The 13,157-nt window shown below is 24.2% G+C and overlaps 1 protein-coding gene across 1 annotated transcript in view; it reads left to right on the forward strand.

Moving 5' to 3' along the window:
* The window catches only part of LOC129618724 (probable cyclin-dependent serine/threonine-protein kinase DDB_G0292550), an 89,005-nt gene that overhangs the window by 69,777 nt on the left and 6,071 nt on the right, over window positions 1–13,157 (forward strand). The gene's annotated exons all lie outside the window — the stretch shown is intronic.

The raw sequence follows: 13,157 nt of genomic DNA on the forward strand, positions 1-13,157 counted from the left end.
ACTTATATCAAGAACATACTCGTACGCATCTTTTTTCATGTTTATACATATTATAAAAATTATTAAATCAATTAATATAAATAAAAAAAAATAATGAATTTCTAGTGATATTGCGTAATAATTAATGTTATAAGATTTAAAAAAAAAATACATAGTAAGATGCTCTAGAAAAGTTATTGAAAATTTTTTATTTTTAGTTATTCAATAATTAATTGATGTTTTCCTTAAATCACAAGGTCAATATTATGAAAATTAAAGAAATTCTTTAAAATAACTTTAAAATTCAATGCAATAAAATAAAATAAAAAGTCACGCATAAAAATATTATTTTGCTTCATCTACAAGTGCATAAATATATAAAAAACTCTTATATCAAGGATATCGCCATAACATTTTTCAATATTTTTCAATATTTTAATTTTTATAAATAATTAAAAGTCAAAAAAAAAAATATTCAAAGAATAATAGTATAAAAGATAAATGCAAAAATTAAATAAAAAATAAATCGATATGTCTGCAATCGGTTTCGAAAATATTCACACACCTAAATATATTTACATAGACGTATTCAAATTTCAAATTTGCAATATAATATTGTTTATTCAATTCAAAATTTACATACAATTTACAAATACATTTTGTTAACATCTATACAAAAAGAGAGTGTGCATCTGCATAATTGGAATTGATGACAAAATGTACTGCATTTATAAATTATTTTTATAACCATATTCAAAATTTATACAAACAGAGAAAAGTATGATTAAAAAAGTTAAGAGAATATGGTAGATCAATTAAGTAACCACTTGAAAAATAAAAGGCAAGTAATAATCTTTATTTTTATAGGTTTCATTAATGTAGTTACAAGTCTGTAAAAGCGAATTTCATGAAAGAGACATGCACTTGAAAAAGTACACTTATTCGCACTACTTATTAAACTCACATGAAAAATTTTGAAATTTACAAATACGAGTACATTGACAACGTTCCATTCTTTATAATTCCTTATAAATTATTTCTTTAGAATTCCTTATAAAGTATAAACATATTCAAAACGCAAAACATGTTTTTCAGATGATAAAACAGAAGTTAAAAATTTACTATATTAAAGTTTATTTTACACAATGGCCCCTATGTATATGCAATTTTCTTGTTTTGTTCAAAATTGAAAATTTACTCGAGAAAAGTTAATGTTAAACGTGTTAAGTGTTATAATACGCGGGCGATTATATGTTTTTGGCACTCACAATAGAAATATTTTACTATTTGAATTTAATAATTTCAAATTTTCCATAATATTATAAAAAAATTTAGTTTGATTTGATAATTTGTTTAAATTATTTTCAAAATCCTAAGACACTTCTAGAACAACAAACCTTTATAATTTCGAGTTGGAAGAATGGAAGTTCTATTACAAAATTCGTTGGTACAAAGTTTTAGTATTGTATATACCGAATAATTTCTTAGATAATGTTTTTCATGTATCAATGTATTTTGAAATTTAATACACATAATACAAACCGAGTAATAAAAATTAAAAATCCTGCATAGTTAGTATGGATTTTGAATATTATTGTTTAGCCATTGTTATTAAGTACTAATAACAATTATAAATAAATTTATAATTTTAAAATGAATATTATTACTAAAATTTTTGAGCAAATAAGCATAATTTTTACAATAACTATCTGAAGCATATTATGATTACATTGCATTAAATGTAAAACTTTTAATTAGGAGATTAGAGAAATTACATGATTTTCATTGTTTTACAATAACTAATAATTTAAATCTTTTAATACTCTAACGCAATATACTGTACGTATATATGCCTAATTACCATATTTGATCATATTTCCATAGAAGTATTGAATCGCATCGTAATTTCCATGGACAAAATTTAACATTTTGTTTACTTTAGGATTAAATGTTTAACATGATGTCATAAATTTCAAATATATCATCAAATATGCTTCCGAGTATTAATTTTGCAGTAATTTTTTGCCTTCATATATAGTGACATTAAAACTCCCAAAATTAAATACAATGTAATGGCACAATTGTATGCACCCATTTAAAATTAAATTTTAAGTATAGAAAATTTTATACGAGAAAATTTTATACGTGTCCATTAAATACCATTGGCACGTTTCGAATTACAAGTGATATGATTTTAGAAATTATGGTTTTAACTTTTTGATCTTAACTTTATGAAATTTTATTTTGCGTAAGAAATTAAATTTTTATTTGAAAGCAAGAAAAAGTATTGTAATTTGTTTTAAAATTATGCTACAAATGAGACTTATATGTTTTAGGTTATAATTTTTTCAATACACAAACTGATTCGTTAATTGGTGTTTCCCAATGTATAATATCATTAAGGTCATCACAAACCGGCAAAATTTGTTTATATATAAAATCTTAATGATTTCAAAGATATTTGAATTTAAAGAAAATTTCACAAAATTTTTGCATGGACAAGTTTTCATATCCATACGAAAGTATATTTGAATTTTTACAAGTTTAATACAAAAAATTCTAGGACTGTATTTATATTAGATGTGATCAAAAGAGTCGTACGAGTACTTGCCATAGAATTTCAAATAAGTCAGAAATTATTAAAGCTACGTTATCGAAATTTCGGACATCCGAATGTAATTGCTTTTTTTATTTTTAGTGTTAAATTTGCCAATAATGATCAATTTATCTGAATAAGCAAACCAACAGCATCTCGCTATAGATAACGTAGATATACTGTTCTTCTCATTTGGGTGAAGTTCATTTCTGTCGAAATGTTGACGTGTGAAATACGAAACGATGACAAGATCTCACTTATTATAAACGATCTCCTTAAAAATACAGGCTCAGATAAATCGCAAAACACTCCTTAATTGTCGTAAAATTATCGTAGTCTTTCTATAGTAAATATTCTTTAGGTGTAATCACTATTTCGTAAAATAGTTGACAATAAAGTAGTTCGAAGTCGGCCTATTATTAATGAGAGTTAATTGTTTTATTATTAATGTGATAATGCTATATGTAAATTAACTATATGAAGTTAATTAAATTGAATAGTTTTAGCAATAACTTAACAACGATAAAAAATATTTAGTATTAGTACCTTTTAAGTACTAAAATAAATTTTTTCTAATATCACAAAAAAAAATCATTTTTGTACTTCAAAAACTTGCTACTGTATAGAAAGTATTCAGATACAATTGCAATAAGCGTTCTAAATTTCTAAAATAAATAATATATATATATATATATATATATATATATATGTATATAGATATAATGCCTAAAATAAAATCACACCTCACAGCATACGTCAATATTTTCCTCAAATCCTTGTGTTAATATTATTATTTTTTATTCACCACAATTTTAACTATATGTACACGTGCATATGGACCTATACAAAATTAAATTATTCAATAACTGTTATATTTGTAATGATTTATGTTTTTAATAGCAGAATTTTATTATTTTTATAAATAATTAAAAATTGATAGATTTAAACAAAACATCTAAGTACACTCATAGAATACACAATTACACCTATACTTTTATATAATTATATACCAATTAGTACATATGTACATATACATATATTTAGACGCTTAATTATAAATTCACAGCAGTCTAATATTTCATTATTAAATTTTTAGAAAATTTTTCAAAGAACTTATTAACATTTTTAATTTTATAAAATCAATTTAATTTTGTTTTTTTTTCGATTTTTTTTTTTATTTGATTTGATTCTGAAATTAAATGAATGCAACAACTGAATTACAAAATAGAATTTTAAATTTAAATTCAAAATAATTTGATATTAATTCTCACTGTAAATATAAATTTAAATAAAAAAAAATATTGTTGAATCAAAAAATTATTGGCTCACGCTATAAACATAAGGTTTTCATAATTTATTTCGAAAAACATTTATTTAATGTAGGCGCAGTATTCATTTTTTTTTTATAAATAGTAATTTGATAAATTTAATTTTAAAATTAGTTTTGTGTATTTTATTGGAATGAATGTTGAAAAATATGTTTCTAGGATATTGGTATGTGCAAGCGTATATTTTATTAAAGTCGACTTTGCTACGAAAATTTCAAAGTACAACATAAATCAATATTACTTATATAAATTGCAAGAATATACCATGTACATACCAAAATAAAATTCATAAAATTGTTTGATAGTGGTTATAGTGTTATAAAATCTACTAAAATAGATATTTCAAAAGATAGATTTTCTAGTTTTCTTTGAGCGACAATAATCTGCTATGCAATGGAATTATCAAGACAAAGGAGTTAAGGGTTATTAATTATTCTTAATGTAATAATTTTTATATTTATAATAAATGATTTTTAGTTTTATATTGCAAATTAATTTCACAAAAGATTTATTGATTTTTACTTCTTCATCTTTGAATACTAATTTAAATTCATTATGCAATTTTATTAAGTTTTATAAAACATTTTCAATTAAATTAAAATATTTTTGAACAAAAAAATAAAAAGGAACCGGAAAACACTTCCAATTTTATGCTTGAATAAATAAATAAATCAACTAATGAATAAAAAATATTGGTATTAAAAATCAAGGAAATTTATTGAACAATATTAATTATTTGTTCCTTTTATGAAACTAATTTGCATAAGTGTTTCAGTAAGCATTTTGCATACTAGCACAATAATTTCAGTAATGTATGGAGAATTTTTTAATTACATATAAGCAGTCATAAATGAAAATGACTGTTTATTAAAATATCGACAATATTCAAAATGATATAAGACAATGGTTATTTCTATAAAACGATAAAGGATTTTAGAATTTACCAACACATGATACAAAACAGCAAAGTTTTAGAATTTCGAAAGCAAAACTATTAAATGAAATTATTTATTTGAAAATTAAATTTCATTTAAATTATAAAATTTTATAGAACTTCTATGAACCATTCGTTTGAATTAAACAACTACCAAATGAAATTGTTATTTTATAGTACAAATTTTTAACCATTATAACGTCCTAATTTAAAAATCTCTGAAATATTTTGCGATTTACTGTAAAAACCTATTGGAAAGACCTTAACTGAATTGCATTTACTAACCTAATTTAAAAACAAGAAATTTAATAGTTTAATTAAAATAATAAAATTATATTAAATGTTTAGAAGACATTATTAATAATTCATATTCATACTTAAATTTTTTTAAAAGAAGTAGTTAAAATGCGCAAAATTTTTGTTATTATTAAATACGAAAAAATGTAATATTTTAGCTTATGAAATTTAATGTATAAAAACCGGATATTACTGTAATTTTGGAGTCAGGAATTTATCACACAATTTATTGCTTTTTATTGGAACATACACAACGAACATATACTTTTAATATTATAGACCATAAAACAAGGATTTTTAATGAAAATAGCAACACGATTGGAAATCTTTCTGCACTTACTAAATTAATTTGCATTCATATGTGTTTACAATTTATGTTTTCTATAGCAAAGAATGTTAAGATCTTGGAAACAGATTCAAGGGGTAAAACAAACTTTAGTTTGGCAAAAGATTCATAGACGTTTCGAAACAAAATTGTTTATCAAGTCGTAATCTTGTTTACCAAATGGAAATTTTTTTCTTTTCTCATTCAAGTTTGAAAAAATCTTCTCTAAGTGCTGTTAGTCTAAATTGAATAGTTTTGCCTCACATGAATTTTCACTTTTCGCAGTCCCTAATAATTTTTTTGAAATGGTCAATTAACCATAACATCAAGCTCATTTGACTTGAAATTTGTTATTTCCATAAATTTTTTTCGTTAGATTAAAAGTAAATTTACCGTTTACATATAAAATTTATTATGTTTTTTAAGTGTTATAATTTTTTAACACTTTTCCAAAAACATTTTTGAAAAAAGTGCTTATTAGTTTCACTCTGTCCGTCCGTCCGTCCGTCCGTTCGTCCGTGGACACTTTTTTTGTTTACAAAACTTCTACACCCTTAAATATAGAAAGCTGAAATTTCATATGTACATAGATCTTCACTAGAAACTTATTTCCGTAGAACAAAAGTTTTACCTATCTCCCCCCCTCTAGAAGTTATACTCCCCCGAAACTCTAAAAATGGCCTTTTTCAAATATTTGTTGCAATGAAACCATAAGCATTTTTGAAATTTTGCAAACGAAGAAAGACAGTGGCTTTCTTCCCCTAGCGCGGTATACTATAGTTAAACTTTATAAAAACAAAATGGCCGTTCAAATTTACCGTTATCTAAACTCCTTTTTTTCCAAATTTTTGATGTCGTTTTTCTTCTAGACCCCATACTGTAGAGCTTTGAAATTTTAGGGGCTTTTAGATATTAACAAACAGTTCATTTCGTTAGAAGAAAAGTTTTTTCCATCTCCACCCCCTCTCAAGTTATCGCCTTTTGAAATTCGTAAAATTTTAATTTTTGACACCTTATATTTCCGAAACCGCAAGCTTTTCCAAATTTTTATAAACACAAAAAGCTAACGGTAAATTCAATGACATTAAAAAATATAATTATTTTTCTTAACTAACACAATTAACCCTTAAAATCGAGCGTTATGTTAACCCCACTTTATATTAATTTTTGCTTTATTTCAAAGACTGCATATACGCGTCATCCTAAATATATGCAATCCTAGTAATAGTTTTGTATATGAATGAAAATAATTTTAATAGTGTGATAGGCAGCCCCGGATTTATCATACATGCAAAGTATGCATTTGCAATGAGCGATAAAAAATAGGGGCGCCATTGAAAACTTAAAAAACCCCTAAATTTAAAAAAAAAAAATTTTCACCCAAAAAAAAGGATTCCAAGTTTTTTTTTATACATCAATTTATAGCGAAATTAACTTAATAAAATCTACCTACATGCAAACATAATATTTTGTTCCTACACATATTTTCTATTTGCACCATATAACAAAAAATGTTCATAGAATTAAAATTACTCATACATTTCTTTACTCTACACTACTGTTTCATTCTTATTTTTTATGTACTGTATATGCCTATAAACACAGAATATTATTTCACACAGCTGTATACATTCAATCGTTCATATATATAAGTGAAATCGTCTCATATAATATACATACATATATAGAAGCAATGTACGCAACAAATAAAAATATTCAAAAATACACATGTACACATAATTTATATTGTCTAATATGAATAAGATCAACACTCATGCGTACACATATAATTATCTCATAAAGCAAAATTTTTATTCTGCTGAGATTGCTCCCTATCAACACTCGCTCGTACACATATAATTATATCACAAAGCAATGTTTTTATTATGCTTAGTGATCTCCCTGGCTACACTCGTTCGTACACATTATATTTAAATTGTTTCATACATGCAAAATTTTATTTTTGCTTAGTTGGCGCCCACTCACCAAACAAACAAACACATTATTATAATGTATTACTTTTCTGTATACTATTGCATTAGTAAACAACAAGAACAAAACAAAAAAAACACAAATTAAGAATGAGAATAGAAAGAAATTAGAAAAAGAGAATGAGAGCAATATTCTTAAATGATGGAAAGCATAGCTTGATATTGAGATTGTGTATACCAATATTTTGTTTTTGTTTAACAACAAAAAATTTTGAATGAATTTTAAAATTACTACTTATATTGAATTGAAAAAATGTTGTTTAATAATCAAGTGAATGTTAAGAATTTTTATGCTGAATTGATGTAGTGTAAGTCATCCAAAAAATAAGAGTAAAATGAAATGGCGCATAATTTGCTTCACACATTTATCTCCAAAATTAAAACAGTTAAGCAAAACGACATTCTGAAATTTCAAAACCACGAGCCTATAAATACCAGTAAATGCATTTATTTTAATAAAATCTAAAAAATATAATGAACAGTATAAAAGCTTATAGCTATGTACATGAAAAGCTTAGTTTTTATGTCACAAATTTTAGAACGAAACTTTGATTTTCCTTAAATTTTTGAATGCAAGTCGAAACTTTTTTTATACGCTGCTTCATTTCTCAGGCGATTTGTGAAATAAAAAGCCAAATTTTACGAATAAAAATAAAAATAATTATAAAAATAAAAATAATTTTTTACTTTTTTTCATATTCAAATAAGCTGTGAAAAAGTTCATTTGATATAATTTTCATAGAACCTTTTACAATAAGTTTCACTTACGTCAAAAAGTAAATTTTTTGGTTGTTAAAATCAAAAAATCAAGTTTAAGTGATTGATATAAATCTGATCATAACTTCATAAAAAAACGTACAGTTAAATAAATTACCTTGTTTTTGAATTTATAAAACAAAAAATTGAAAGTTTAGTTCCAGACTTTAATTCTATAATTCAGCACAATAAGGTTACAAGAAACTGCTTTATGATGCACAATGTGCAATGCCTATTAAATTTTGTTCACAGTAATAAAATAGGTGAAAAGGTTGAAGGGGGGGGGGGCGCACTTTTTAGGAACCGCTTAGGGCGACGAATACATCAGAACCGCGCCTGGTGATAGGTATACATAGACTGCATTTAAAAGCACAATTTTCACTTGTTGAAGGGAAAAGTGCTACAATACAAACCATTGGTTTGACCCAACTTTATTTTAATTTTAAAGTGGATTTAGTAAATACAATTTAGGCAAAAACACAATTCTACTATAAAATTATATAATGATAATAAAAAAATATTTTAGAAGTCTATTATTAGAACCAAATTCTAACCGAAATTCATTTATCTGATTCAATAATAAAATAATTACACTATGATTACATGCATTTATAACTTATTTCTTGTACTCTATATAATAAATTTTTAATATGATTATAGTTGGATTGTAATCCGAAACTTATATTTTAGGTTTTACAGGCACTTTTTGGAAAAAAAAAATTAAATTTCCACCTCATAAGTAATTCAAACATTTTGGAGATCAGTGAAATTTTTAATTGTAGATAGGGAAAATTTATTATGTTTTATATAACCAAGAATTGGTTATAAAATCTAATATATATAAGTATGGTTAAATATTTTGAATTGCATATTATCTGGATTTAAATATTTGAAATTAAATAATTTTATTATTATATGAAATAAATTTATATATTTTAAGAAGCTATGGCTTGAATAAATGTAATTACTTCAATTTCTGTTCAAGTAAAACTCTAATAAATGTGTGATAAAGTGGGAATTTTTTTAACTAATTTATTGACACATTAACAATGTGACTTGACTGGGGGCTTAATAACAATGCTATGTAATGCCGAATCAAGGGATAGCAAATCACCAAATTAATAGTAGAGTGTATCAATGTTAGACCTAAATTGTGTCTTCTCGATAATTTCGAAATCGTTTTTTCTAAAATTACTCACTTGAATTATTTTTATAAACCTTAATATAATCGTTAAACTTCGTTGAAACGACAATATCGTTTTAGATCTAAACTGTTAATTTACAGCATAAAAAGTTTCTTTGCGTCAGACTGTAACTTGTAAGATTAAAAACGTCATTTTAGTTATGAAATATTCGTTCAAAATAAATAATAATATAATTTCCTTTTATTTTTTTCAAAATTTATTACCCTTGAATAAATGAATTAAAAAATTTGCACAAAATCTTAATAGTGTTGTAGCAAAGGCATATTACAAAATTCCTAAATCGCTTTTAATCAAACTAGGAAAATTTGAGCTTGCAGAGGTTTTTACTTTAGGTGAATAATGAATACTTTAAGTAATTGTTCTTTAGATGAATAATATTTAAATACAATTAATTTGAAATATTTGGTTTAATATAAATTGAGAACATTTTTATTATTCAAATTTATTACAAATATATTAATAATAATTGTGCCAAACCAAAGAAGGGGTCCTTATAAATAAAATTTTTAATCTGTTATGATATACGACTTTTGTATTTAATTAATTAATTTCAACTTAAATTAGATTTATTTACTGTATAGTAAAATAAAATTTTAAAAAAATATTCCTCTATTAAATAGGATCCTCTCCCAAGGCATTTACTTAAAATTGAAATGTAAATTTTAAAATTATTATTGTTTATATATTCACTTTATGTTCACTCATAATTTTATTTAAACCGTGTAATTTTTAACATTAACTCACTCTGATTTAGAAAATCAATTATTTAACTAATTCATTACGATTTAAAATTCAAAATTTTTTTGTAAATTCTTTATTTTTCATCGATACAATATCCTTTCCTTAATACTCTTTTTTCTGAATAATCACAAAGCTACGTACGAATAAAACAAGCAAAATAAAATAATTAATATTCACACTTTACAAACAAATTAATTCTTAATAAATATTGATACTCGTAAATATTAAGAAACCAATAGTAAATATAGAAACGTATAGGAATATTTACATGGCTATGTATATTCCATTTCAATATGTTTCAAATATAAATTATGCATATCTTATGAACACGAAATTGTTGAAACTTCTCCCAAATAATTTAAAATATTAATTAATTTGAAATTCATACACCTTTTTACATGTTGTTTAAAATCCTTGAACAAATTGGTAGCAAAAATATTGCTTAAAATTTTTTGTCAAGACATTCACAACATTTTAATAAATCAAATGATTTTTTAGTTCATACTAGCTATCGAATACATCTTTACAGCTTTTTTCAGAGTTTTTGAAATGTAATAAAAATTTATACATATGTATGTACGTAAACAAATACATTTTAAATTTTAAGTTTTTTAAAACCAATTATATTGAATTAACACATATGGAAAACTCGCACAATTAAATTGCACTATTGTTTTAGATATTTCACATGTAAAAAAATAATTTTTCAATTTTTCTGAAAAAATCTGATTGGTTTGTGCTTCCTTATCTTCTTTAATTTTTTCTTATGGATTATTATTTAAATAACTCCAAAACTGTGCAATACAAACCTCCAAATATATTTTGAAAGTCCTTTTCAAAACAATTGGAAATAATTTTAAATTTATAAAATTGGATTTTATTTTTATAAAATGAACTTACAAAAAAAATATATTACCACCAATTGACACTCATGAAGTCTTTTAAATTTTCGAACTTACTTTGATATTGAAACACAATTTCCCATAAGCATTAAACTCTTCATTTAACAAAAAAACTTTTTTTAAAACAAAAATTTTTGATCGTAGTAAATTTTTAAACATTTTTAGAATCGAAAAAAAGTATAAATAGAAATTTGATTTTGAAAATTTTCATTAGAAGGAAAGCGATTGAAGGTAATGCTTCATAATTTAAAATAAATAAAAATTTATATATTCATGCGGATAATTTTTTTTTTTGAAAAAATTTTGAATATATAAATTTTATTTTAAATAAATTTTTGCTATAAAATAAATTGTTTTCCTTGACTTTTTTTGTTCGTTTTGAGTTCTATGTAAAATTGTTTTTTTCTTTTTTTCTTAAGAAAAGAAAACAACATGAAAGCAATATTCTGGACGCTTTTCGCAATGAAAGCAAGCCTTCGGTTTCTTTTGGCTCTGCTTATCGACTATGGTCCGAAGATCGCAAAGGCGTTGGAGTCCCTCCAAAACGTGGAAGAAGACGAGGAGCCAACGTTTTTGATGACTGACGATCTGGAGCGGAATCGTTTTTCAGATTGCCGGAATTGCCATATTGGTCGTAGAAGGGGAAGGGACTCCGATCCCTACATTTATCCTCCTTTCGCACCGAAACCAGCTTTCATTGCTGAAAAGAAATTCGGCAAAGAAAATCGTCGTTGTGCGCGTCTTCGTAATTTGGTAGACTTCTATCTCCCAAGAATGATGAACCCCAAACGTTCTTTTAGGGGGTTCAGGATTTTTCCCAAAAGAATGCCTCTTTTTCGCATTCTTTTTCTGTTTTTCATTTTGATTTCTTTTTTTTTATATTTTTGTGCTTTTTTGATTTAAAAAATGTTTGACTTAATTTTTTTTCTTAATTGCTTTGTTTAAAAAACAAATTGACAAAAAAAATATTTTGCTTTTAATAATAAAATAAAAAATTAAAAAAAATATTTTGCTTAATGCTTTGCTATTAATAAAAATAAAAAAAAATAATAATAATAACCCACGAACTATCATGCTGGTGTGGGTAGGAAGGGGGTTGTAATTATTATTATATTATATTTATTTTGCTTTGTGCAAATTTTCGCTTCCTCTTTTTGCATTTTTGCTTTGATTTCAATAAAAATATAACAAAAAAAACTTTTTTGCTTATTGCTTTGCTTTTAACAAAAAAATAAAAAACAAAAAAAATTAAAAATAATAATAATAACAAGATAATTTTATGACTCCCAACGTGCGGGCAGGGAGGGGTGGTTGGTGGGATGTTATTATTATTATGTTATATTTATTATTGCTTTGTGCAAATTTTCGCTTCCCCTTTTCGCATTTTTGCTTTGATTTTAATAAAAATATAATAAAAAACATTTTTTTGCTTATTGGTTTGCTTTTAACAAAAAAATAAAAAATAAAAAAAAAATTAAAAATAATAATAACAAGATAATTTTATTGACTTCCAACGTGCGGGCAGGGAGGGGTGGTTGGTGGGATGTTATTATTATTATATTATATTTATTATTGCTTTGTGCAAATTTTCGCTTCCCCTTTTTGCATTTTTGCTTGGATTTTAATAAAATAATAAAAAAGAAATTTTTTGCTTATTGCTTTGCTTTTAACAAAAAAATAAAAAATAAAAAAAAATTAAAAATAATAATAATAACAAGATAATTTTATGACCCCCAACGTGTGGGCAGGGAGGGGTGGTTGGTGGGATGTTATTATTATTATGTTATATTTATTATTGCTTTGTGCAAATTTTCACTTCCTCTTTTTGCATTTTTGCTTTAATTTTAATAAAATAATAAAAAAAAAATTTTTTGCTTATTGCTTTTTTCTAATAAAAAACTAAAAAATAAAAAAAAGAAATAAAAATAATAATAATAACAAGATAATTTTATGACTCCCATCGTGCGGGCAGGGAGGGGTGGTTGGTGGGATATTATTATTATTATTATTATTATTGTCATTGTTGGTTTGTGCAAATGTTCGCTTTCCTTTTTTTTGTTTTTTGCTTTACCTTCAATAAAAAAATAACAAAAAATAAATAAC

Source organism: Condylostylus longicornis, unplaced genomic scaffold (assembly GCF_029603195.1).
Source record: "Condylostylus longicornis isolate FDR11 unplaced genomic scaffold, ASM2960319v2 ptg000010l, whole genome shotgun sequence".
NCBI lineage: Eukaryota > Metazoa > Arthropoda > Insecta > Diptera > Dolichopodidae > Condylostylus > Condylostylus longicornis.